General features: G+C 42.6%; 2 long non-coding RNA genes across 2 annotated transcripts; both read left to right on the top strand.

Annotated features, from left to right (window-relative positions):
- The first annotated feature begins 6 nt into the window (after positions 1 to 6).
- LOC118452558 lies at positions 7 to 5,900 on the top strand. The gene is made up of 3 exons (XR_004842369.1): positions 7 to 376; positions 1,190 to 1,324; positions 5,861 to 5,900. It is a non-coding gene; the product is annotated as an uncharacterized LOC118452558 (long non-coding RNA).
- A 643-nt stretch (positions 5,901 to 6,543) lies between these two features.
- LOC104128721 lies at positions 6,544 to 8,839 on the top strand. The gene is made up of 3 exons (XR_004842368.1): positions 6,544 to 6,629; positions 6,858 to 6,950; positions 8,377 to 8,839. It is a non-coding gene; the product is annotated as an uncharacterized LOC104128721 (long non-coding RNA).
- The last annotated feature ends 1,754 nt before the right edge of the window (positions 8,840 to 10,593 follow it).

Genomic DNA, 10,593 nt, shown 5'->3' with positions numbered 1-10,593 from the left:
CGGCTGCAGGCCGTGCGCAGCCCCCAGGGCCGCCTCCTCGGCCGCGCCAGGCGGGATCCCGTAATCCGCTGCTGGCCTGACGCGTAGCTGCTGTGGCGAGAAAAATCGCGTCTGCGTTAATGGCGCATTCGCGGGAGATGACACGAAAGCAGGGGCTTGGCCTCCGAGTTGCCGGAGGATGAGAGCCCAAAAGTGCACTGCACCCGCTGGTTTCCTCTGTCGTTGCACTGCTCTTTTTTTTTTCCCCTCCCTCCCAGAGTCTTTTGGAGATGATGCCATTGAATGCACTTTTGTCTCTCACTAGGTATGGATAACGGGAAGGATGAGAAAAGTAGGACGCTGTGTGCAACTTCACAAGAAGGGCTGAAAATCCGAGGTAGGCATTGCTGGTCTGCTTCTGTGCCATGGTGTTACATGTGCTGTCTTTCATGTCCTTCACCATGTTTGACCCCGATACTGAGCATTGTCACTTGCTAATGGTAATAGACCATGGGTCGAGGGAGGTTATCCTCCCCCTCTACTCTGCCCCGGTGAAACCCCACCTGGAGCACTGTGTCCAGCTGTGGGCTCCCCGGTTCAAGAAGATGAGGAACTCCTAGAAAGAGTCCAGAGGAGGGCAACAAGGATGATGAGGGGACTGGAGCATCTCCCCTATGAGGAAAGGCTGAGAGAGTTGGGCTTGTTTACCCTGAAGAAGAGAAGACTGAGAGGGGACCTCATCAACACATACAAATAGCTCAAGGGTGGATGTCACGAGGACGGAGCCAGGCTCTTCCCAGTGGTGTCCCGCGACAGGACAAGGGGCAATGGGCACAAACTGAAGCATAAGAGGTTTCAGCTGAATATGCGGAAGGAATTCTTTACTTTGGGAGTGACAGAGCACTGGAACAGGCTGCCCAGGGGGGCTGTGGAGTCTCCTTCTCTGGAGATATTCAAAGCCCGCCTGGATGATGTCCTGTGCAACCTGCTCTGGGTGAGCCTGCTTTAGCAGGGGGGTTGGAATAGATGATGTCCCGAGGTCCTTTCCAACCCTTCTCCATTCTGTGATTCTGTGACACTGGAAGAAGGGAAAAAACCACAACCGACCCCTCAAAACAGGGGTTCATTGCATTTAAGTTCTGCGAAGAGTCGTTTTTTGTAGACCATAGTTACTAGCATGCTTGTCACTGTTACCTTGTGTTATCCGAAGGAAAAGAAAAAAGGAAACGAAAACGCAGTAGGAGCAGATCATCATCCGTTTCATCCACATCGTCTTCTAGCACTACATCCACTTCTTCCTCCTCATCACGCTCATCGTCAAGGTCATCATCTTCAAGTAGCAGAGGTGAGCTACCTCCATGCGTACACGTGGTTTTTACCAGTTTTGATAGCACTCCTGGCAACGTTTAAAGCTTATTTGAAATGTGGCTAGGCCACCACAAAGCGACAGTGTGGAATACCAATACTGCACATTCAGAGTGTTTCTCTCGTAACCCTTTCCTATTGCTGTGTTAAGGTACCTCTTTACACACAGTGTGCAGTGTTCCTGTGTTAATTTAAATAACTTCAAAATAGAAACGGCCCTTCAAAGAAATGTTACTTTGTAACAATATGCTGTATATATCTAAAACTCTATATTCGTTATGCTTTCAAAACACGTATCTTTTTCTTCTTCACCCATCTATCTAGACCAGAGTTGGGGTTTTTGATTTAGTCTTACTTTGGTCTTAACATTTCAAGCATTTAACTTTGAGGACTCACGTGACGTTTATTAATAGCAGTGACCAAGTTTAATGGCAGCACATATCCAAGCATTGCAGGATTAAGACTTTCCGTACTAAGCTGCTGCTTACTTAGAGGACTTGGGGTAGATACTGCCTGGGAGTTAAGTGCAGATTTTTTCTATGGGTACAACTTGTGACATTGAGGGGAATGAGTGCTGAAGGAGCTGGCAGAGGAGCTTGCCAGGTCACTCTCTATCATTTATCAGCAGTCCTGGATAACAGGGGAGGTCCCAGATGACTGGAGGTTGGCAAATGTGACGCCTGTCTTCAAGAAGGGCCGGAAGGAGGATCTGGGGAACTACTGACCTGTCAGCCTGACCTCAGTACCGGGGAAGATTATGGAGAGGTTCATCTTGAGTGTGCTCACCAGGCACATGGAGGACAATCAGGGGATCAGGCCCAGTCAGCATGGGTTCATGAAATGCAGGCCTTGCCTAACCAACCTGATTTCCTTCTACGACCAGGTGACCCGCCTGGTAGATGAGGGAAAGGCTGTGGATGTTGTCTACCTGGACTTCAGCAAAGCCTTCGACACAGTCTCCCATAGCATTCTCCTGGAGAAGCTGGCAGTTCATGGCCTAGATGGATGTACTCTTCACTGGGTTAAAAACAGGCTGGATGGCCGAGCCCAGAGAGTCGTGGTGAACGGAGCTAAATCCAGTTGGCAGCCGGTCACAAGCGGTGTCCCCCAGGGTTCAGTTCTAGGGCCAGTCTTGTTTAATATCTTTATCAATGACCTGGATGAGGAGATTGAATGTGCCCTCAGTAAATTTGCAGATGACACCAAACTGGGTGGTTGCGTTGATCTGCTTGAGGGGAGGAGGGCTCTGCAGAGAGACCTAAGAAGGCCAATGGCATCCTGGCCTGTATCAGGAATAGTGTGACCAGCAGGAGTAGGGAAGTGATCGTGCCCCTGTACTTGGTGCTGGTGAGGCGGCACCTTGAATACTGTGTTCCGTTTTGGGCCCTTCACTACAAGAAAGATGTTGCGTTGCTGGAGCATGTCCAGAGGAGAACAACCAAGCTGGTGAGGGGTCTGGAACACAAGTCATATGAGGAGCGGCTGAAGGAACTGGGGTTATTTAGTCTGGAGAAGAGGAGGCTGAGGGGAGACCTGATCGCCCTCTACAACTACCTGAAAGGAGGCTGTAGGGAGGTGGGGGTCGGGCTCTTCTCCCTGGTAACAGATGATGGGACGAGGGGGAATGGTTTGAAGCTGCGCCAGGGCAGGTTTAGGCTAGACATTAGGAAAAACTTCTTCACCGAAAGGGTTGTCAGGCTCTGGAATGGGCTGCCCAGGGAGGTGGTCAAGTCCCCATTCCTGGAGGTATTTAAAAGAAGGATAGATGAGGTGCTTAGGGACATGGTTTAGTGGTGGGATGGCAGGGTTAGGTTAAAGGTCGGACTCAATGATCTCAAAGGTCTTTTCCAACCAAAGTGATTCTATGATTCTATGATTCCATGATTCTATGTATTGCTGATTATATCAGGACTGCATTGTTTTGCTATTTTGTATCAAAATATTTGATATCGCTGCAGGTAAAGTGACCAAATTGCCATTTTTTACTAAAATGCATCAGGCTGAACAGAGAAACGTGTTTTATTCTTTTTTACTATGACTGGGAAGAACTGTAGTGTTAACTCTAGTGTAAACTTCTCCTGACGAAAAGTCTAACATCAGGGACAGCTGAAACTTCACAACCTGGTACAGGACCTCCTATTTGTGATTGTGTATTCCACAGTTTAACAAAGACTTAGTTCTCCTTCTCTTGAAGCAGATTTACATTTGTATGGAAATATTACTACTTCTCATACTTCAGGGGCTTGATTCAACGTATCTGACCTAAATAAATCCTGAAAACATTCAAACCTATGAATTTGTACATTTGATGGGGGGAGGTCTTCCTTTCTTCTTGAATGAATTTTATCCCATGTAATACACCCTAAAATTTCTAAAAAGAATTAAAACCTCATGTCAGACACTGACTGTGTGACCATGCTTGGCAAGCTCTTTGCTTCATCTTTTGGAGGGCTGTCAAGAAACATGTATCTGAGGGAAAAAAATCATCCTGAATTAGGCTCAGGTTGTCAGTCTGCATGCTCAGAGATTTGTTAAAACTTTACAACTAAAAATTCCCTAAGTTTTCCTGTTCACAGGGGAGAGCAGACCTAGCAAAAATGTCCTACAAGGGCACGTTCAGGCCACTCTGTTTACTCCATCTAGACAAGAAAAGATGTGAGGTAATTGAGCATAGGTAGTTGCCACTACAGAGATGGAGTGAAAAATCATTCTGTGACTTTCAGAGCAAGGAATTATGACCTTAAATTGCAACAGGAGGGGTTTGAATTAGATCTAGTAAAAATACGTCCTGGCAGCAGAACAGTGGAATAGCTTGCCTAACCTGCAGTTAAAGACCTTGGATGACAAAGGTTGCCCTAGTCTCACGTGTCAGGTCTAGCAGGAGTGGAGTTAACATTCCTTGGGATAGCAAAATGGGAGATTTCTTCTGGCATTTTTTTATCTGTGTTTCTTATTTAGCAAGTGCAGCTGTAACTCTGGCTGTTAGACACTGGGCAGGGGCTGGGAAAACTGAGAGGAGAGTGGGGGAAACTGCATCCTGCTCTCTTGAGCTCTATGCCCCACCTGCTTTCTCCAGCCGTGCTGGTAACATAGGTTATATGGAAAAAGAAGCTAACTTGAATGCAAAAGGGACACACTTCGCTGTGGAAAGAGACATCGGGATACAGAAACTGGGAATGCAGCTTGTTAGGTGGAGCTGGGAAGGGGGTTCCCCTCAGACAGGAGATAAGCAGGCAAGTCAGTGCTAGAACTAGGGAGGTGGGGTGGCCAAGTGTGGAAACAGATTGAGCTAGTGAGGAGGCCGGATGGTGAGGGGCAGCAAATCGGAAAGAGTTGGAAAAAGGGAGGAAAAGATGGCCTGGCTTAGCCTAGGAAGTCATCAGTTCAGTGCAGAATTCTAGAGAAGTTCTTGTAGGGTTTGTGGTCACGAGAACTGTGGCTGGGGTGGTGGGAGATAAAAACTGGGTCTGTAAGAGATGTGGGCTAAAGGGATAGAACTGGGCAAGTGTCTGTTCACCATAGTGCACTGATTTTCAGAGTCTGGAAGGAAACCCAGTGTTCTTGAACGCACTCCTTTCCTGATGTTGGCAAACATTTGTAAAAGCCCTCTGGCCAGGTATGCCATCCCCTGTGGGCACTTCATCCAGTCCGTTGTTACCAAAAGACTGAACGTGGTGAAAGAATTACCATTTTCATCATTTCTTCTGACATGCTTGAGCTACATTTGTCATTAGGAGGCCAAAAGAAGACTGCTTGGGTGGCCTTACCTTAGACTTTTCTAACTTTTGAGTCCGTCTGTGCTCTGGTATATTCTATACTGTTACCTTTTGCTTGTAATTTACTGTACAGAAACTGCAGAGCTGATAGCTTGAAGACGCTCTGTGAGAAGACTAGTAAGCTGTTGCACAGTCTCTCTAGGTTTACTGTCCCATAGTCAAAGCTGGTGCTTCAAAATTGACTTCCTCATGTACCAGCCACAGAGTAATCTTTAAAATCTATGCCTGGCTTAAAGAACTTGTGAGTTTCTGCTTTACAAAGTTTACTAAAAACCTTAAAGTTGGAAGGTGAGCTGAGTAAGTATGAAAAGTTTTTCATTTGCATTGAATGGTGATAATATTTTCAGTGGTTTGTCAGCCCCAGCAGTACTTCTTGTTGCCTCCTTTGAAAGTCAGGATCGCTGGCTATAAAACATAGTTACAATCTGGTGAGCACAGCTGCAGAAAGAAGAGAGAGGTATTGTCTCTATTAATGTAATATATTGGTGTAAGTAATCACTGGGTAAATCAGGTATTTTCAGTTTCCATGTTAGAACAGCAAGTGACAGTAAGTTAATGTGTTGCTTTTCTCAGGGTTAGTTTCAAGCAGTGTTAATATATATATAGCTGAACTAAAGCATTTACTTCTTACGTTTCACATTTCTGTATGCCTTCTCTGTAAAACCAAATGCCTTTTTCAGAATGTTAAACTCACAGCGTTTGATTTTTTTGTTTGTTTGTTTGGTTTTTTTTAATTTTAGATTCTCCTAAGTCTAAGTCAAAGAAAAAGAAAAAAGAAAAACACAACAAAAAGGTAAGTAAACATTGACAAAGAGAAATAAGTAGCTAACAAACAGAAAGTAGTTCTTCATATTTTGCTAACCTTAAAAGTCATGTAAGATGTAATGCTTTTGTCTGTGGCTATGTAAACCTGAATTATGCTTTTGGTGTTACAGTAAGTGAAGTGATAGGTAGGCATATACTTGACTGTATACTAAAGGAGAAATAATTTAACGGTTCCTTTTGCCAATTGTTGCTGGTCCAGCAAGAGGTTATAGTGGTCTCTGAAGAAAAGAGAAGTGGCGAATCTTGATAACTTTATAGAATTTGTCAGAATAAATGATTTATAGTCAGTGAGAGAATAGTAGATTCTGCTATTGTAATTTTTCATTTTATTAGGACCTTCTGTTCAGTGATTTTATATATTGGGGTTACATTAAAAGAGAGAGAATAAGGGATCAGACCATTTCTGTTTCTCAGGATCTCAAGGGTTGCTAACCCTGCTGCATTGCTTTCTGTGTACTTCAGATAGTACCTGTTCAGCGGTGGCAAGGGCAAGCAGTAGTGGCTGTCTTAACTAGCAGGGGCGTTGGGAGCTCCTTGTGGATTTCCATTTTTTGCCCTTGTGAGCCTATATGCATAAGAGTGTATGTCTTATACTTGTAGAAAAGGAAAAAAGAGAACAAAATGAAGAAAAAGAAAGAGAAGAAGAAAAAGAGAGAGAAAACAGGACCTGTCCAGCTTTCCAAGGTATGCTTGTGTGAGCCTGAAGTCCTGTTACATTTCTCATCTAACACTTAAGCTGTCCTGTCATAAAAATGTTTATAATGCCGCCAGTTTTGTCATCAGCAAATAGAAACCTATCTCTCTTCTTTTGGACAGTTAGGTAGTATAAAAGATTATTTTCTCTACTTTTATTTAAGATTTGTAACATTACAAATAAAGCTTATGTTTTTCTAATGTGTGATCTCATTTTAGTTCTTCAAAAACAAAAAGAAGAATGAAAACTACAGTATGATAACCGGAAAGAAAATTAAGATGAGAATAAAGAAGACTAAAAAGGATAAAGAGGTAAGAGTTAAAATAATCTGTATATCCCTAAGGGAAAATACCGTATCTTAATATTTTTCTAATAGTAGTCTTTTGTAGAAGAGTAGATCTTACAGTTAGGAATTGTAAATTGAGTGTAGCTTTTTTATGTGGCTATGATGCCATCTGAGAAATTTTGATTCATTCTTTTGGCAGGTTTTGTGTTACGAGTAGATAAACCAAAGGATGCTTGTGCAGGTTCTTAGAATTTCAGCCTCTAATGTTTAGCTGATTCGTGGCTTTCTCTGTTGATTTAATTTGCACTGGTTTTGATTGTTCTCATCTTCTTCCAGTCTCTTGTGATCAGTTGTGGTAATTGCTGCTTCACTGTGTTTTTCTAATGCATATGAGGCTAGCCATTATTTAGAGAGGAATTAAAAAAAGATGATAGTAGTATTAGGACCACATGCTTATGCATTCTCTCAAAGCAGTCAAATGTTTTTGCTGAGATACCCAGGGAAATAGATATTATGAATAGCATTTTGTGCTCTTTTCAGTGGTTTCCACACCTTAGAGTGATTGGCAGAGGGCTTCTGGTAGTAGTCAGTATGTGTTAGAAATGTTACTTTGCTGAGGTGTCCAGTTTGGCAGATTCTGATTCAGCTGTAACAGTTTGTTCTATTATAGCTACCAAAGCAGACCTGAGCATTCCAAGTTAAATTTGATCAAAAATACATTCTCTTCCTTCTGCGGCACTGAAGTTGGTGTTAAGTTATGCTGAATGCTTGCTAGCCTTATCCGAGTAACCTGCTTGTTACAATATTTGATGATAAATATTTTATGTAGGTCCATTTTTGATTGGTGTCCATGGTCATGAACATGCTGAACTTAAAACAATATTTTAAGACTCAATAATTGTTTTATAAATAGTGATTTTTTTTTTTTTTTTAAACACTGAAATCAGGTGTTTTGACTTTGGGCCATCTCTTACGTAAAGAAAGACCCTAAATTCATGGTTCCCTTTCTGTTGTGTTGCAAGCTGCTGCTTATGCATACTAAAAAATGATACTTCCCAAAGCTTAAGACTTGCTGTGTGTACAGTGAAAGTTGCCTCAGACACCAGAGAATTGCATCTGTTCTGCTTGTGAGTTCCCTCCTGAGCAGGCTATGAGCTACATGATGACAGCTCAATGAAACCTCCATGGGGAGCCACCTAGAAATTGTATCATGAAATAGTGACAGTGACAGCTTTTCTCCTATAGCATCTCTCCTGAGTACCCGTTGCCTTGCACTTCCTCCAGGCAGTCACACCTAACTGGTAGCTGGTCATATCCAGCTGTTTGAATGTGGTAGTGTTGGTTGTGCAGTGTGCCAAGATGTGAAAGCCCCACAGAAAACAGGGTTGTGCAGCCTTAGTCCACTGAGTACAGGTCTGTTAAACCACTGCCTCTGCTTTTCTGCTCTACAGAGAGACCGGAATCGTGCAGAACTCCTTGAATTTCTGAACTCTGCCTTATAATGGGAAGAGTGCTGAGGAAGGACTTGTAAATGTACCAAGCCAACAATCATCATGCCTAGCAAAACACTAAAGGGAAACTCAGGGAAAAGGACGCCAAGTTTGACAAGACCAGACTCTCCTGCTGAGAAGACAAGTGGGATGTCCTTTTTTAATGGCAAAATGAAGAGTAACTGATAACTTGTTAATGAAGATCCATGTCCTCCTTTTGAGATCCTAAGGTAATAGCCAGGCTGTGGTGGTTTTAGAAGAGCCTAAGGGTGTGTTGTTGACAATGATAAGAAAAGACACACTGGAGTCCAGTAATGTAATTTCTATCCTAACTGCATGCAGAACACACTCTGAATTTCAAATGTCTTAATGTTTCTAGTAGTTTACGCAAAGCAGAGTATCAGTAAATGTCTATTTGAAAGATGAGGCGTTTCTATATGTATATTTTTTCCAGTAGTGGTTTTACTTGTCCTAAAGAGCAAGTTGACCTTATTTGTAAATAGAACATGCTTTTACATAAATGATTTTTTGACAGTTTATTCACTAATACGTTATTTTCTTTCAGAGTTTGAGACATGGTCTTTCTCTGGACAGTTTTTTGCTCTCTCTCACTAGGAAGTGTAACAGTAAAATACTCTAGAGCAATAATGGTAGCTGAATGATTTTTATCCTAAAATAGAAGCAGGAAGGGTCTCTGGTTTTGTTTGTTTATCTGGATTAGCTGTTAAAAGACAGCTCACAATAAATAGTTTATCCCCCACATCTGGAGTTGCAGTTCCTAGACCTAAAAACTCCGGAGTTCTGTCCTGCCTTTCTGATCCTGTGAGGTGTGTATCAAGTGTTCCTCTGTCTGAAGTGCAGCAAGACACATCACATGTCTTAGTCTAATGGAAAGAGAAAGAGCTGTAGGAATGATGCTGAGGCAGGCAGTGACAGGGACCCTCCAGGTGTGTTGACAGTCCACTGTGAGAGGTGACAGGTCTGGATATGCAGCTGGACCCCGGCGTAACTTGTGTGTGTGTCTTAGACGTGGTAGTTTGCTCAGTGCTTGCTCACGTCCCTCCAGAGCCTTGACTTCTGATTACCTAGCAGGCCCCTGTGTACATAACCCTGATGTGGGAATTCCACTTGAATTCCTTGTGTACTAAGCGCTCCTTGGGAACCATGATTTAGGAATACCTATATAAAGGAGTCAAGGGTAGTTGACAAGAATATCAGGTGTACAGTGGTCAGAGTGTGGGGAGTTCATTAAAGAGCAAACAAATGGAAAACTCTTTGTGTCTGTGTCTGCCATGGTGTTTCAAGTAAATCTGAAGATTTGTACTGTTGCTCAAGGGATAATTTTAAAATTGTTTTGCTGTGTGAAACCTTCTGAAGATGGTAGAATCCTGTCTTTTCCCTAGGTTTGGTTGTTTGGGGTTTTTTTTGTGAAGCATTTTGCAATTGTTACAGAGACATAACTCTTCAGTGATTAAAGCCCTGATCCAGAAGAGCAAGTCCTCACATCCTTATGAACATAAAACATGAAAACACATAGGTAAGAACTGGAGTTTCCTTGACTTTTAATCCAGTGATGGAAGCTTTTTTTTGGAAGCACAGTTCTGAAACGTCAGTAGGGGAAAAAACAAACAAAACTCTCCTTTTTTTTTTCTCATGGGGATCATGCCTTGATTTATGCTACTTTGCTATCTTTTAGCTAGCAATGCCAAAGCATCTTGCCTAGATAAGCAACTTTTATCTCTGGACTTCTCTTAACAAGATTGAATCCCAAACACACTCTTAGAAGACACCAACATCCATTTGCCATTCCCTACGTTGTATTTTATGTAAAGATAGTATCATTCCCTGAAAATTTTTTGGGGGGGCGGGGGGGAGTAGAAATTTGGAAGATAGAAAGCAAATAGGAATGGGAAACCCAGAGATCACACTTGTAAAGAACTGCGCTGGTTGGAAGGTTCAGACTTAATTGAAATAATCTGCTTTTTTGTTGCCTTTTTCAAGATCGGTCAAGATTGTAAAAACTCCATCGCTGTTCCATGCTAGTGTGGAAAAGGCAAAGGACCTTTAGTAATATGACACAGTCTGTTCCTCATGTAGGGTTTTGGTAGTTGCCAACTCTGACTGTACAAAAATGAGTCAGACCACCTTTTCTTTAAAAAAAAAAACCCCAACCCACAA

Source organism: Egretta garzetta, unplaced genomic scaffold (assembly GCF_000687185.1).
Source record: "Egretta garzetta isolate BGI_Z169 unplaced genomic scaffold, ASM68718v1 scaffold166, whole genome shotgun sequence".
NCBI classification, from domain to species: domain Eukaryota; kingdom Metazoa; phylum Chordata; class Aves; order Pelecaniformes; family Ardeidae; genus Egretta; species Egretta garzetta.
The sequence above is the reverse complement of the archived record's forward strand: the minus strand, read 5'-3'. Positions and strand labels throughout refer to the sequence as shown.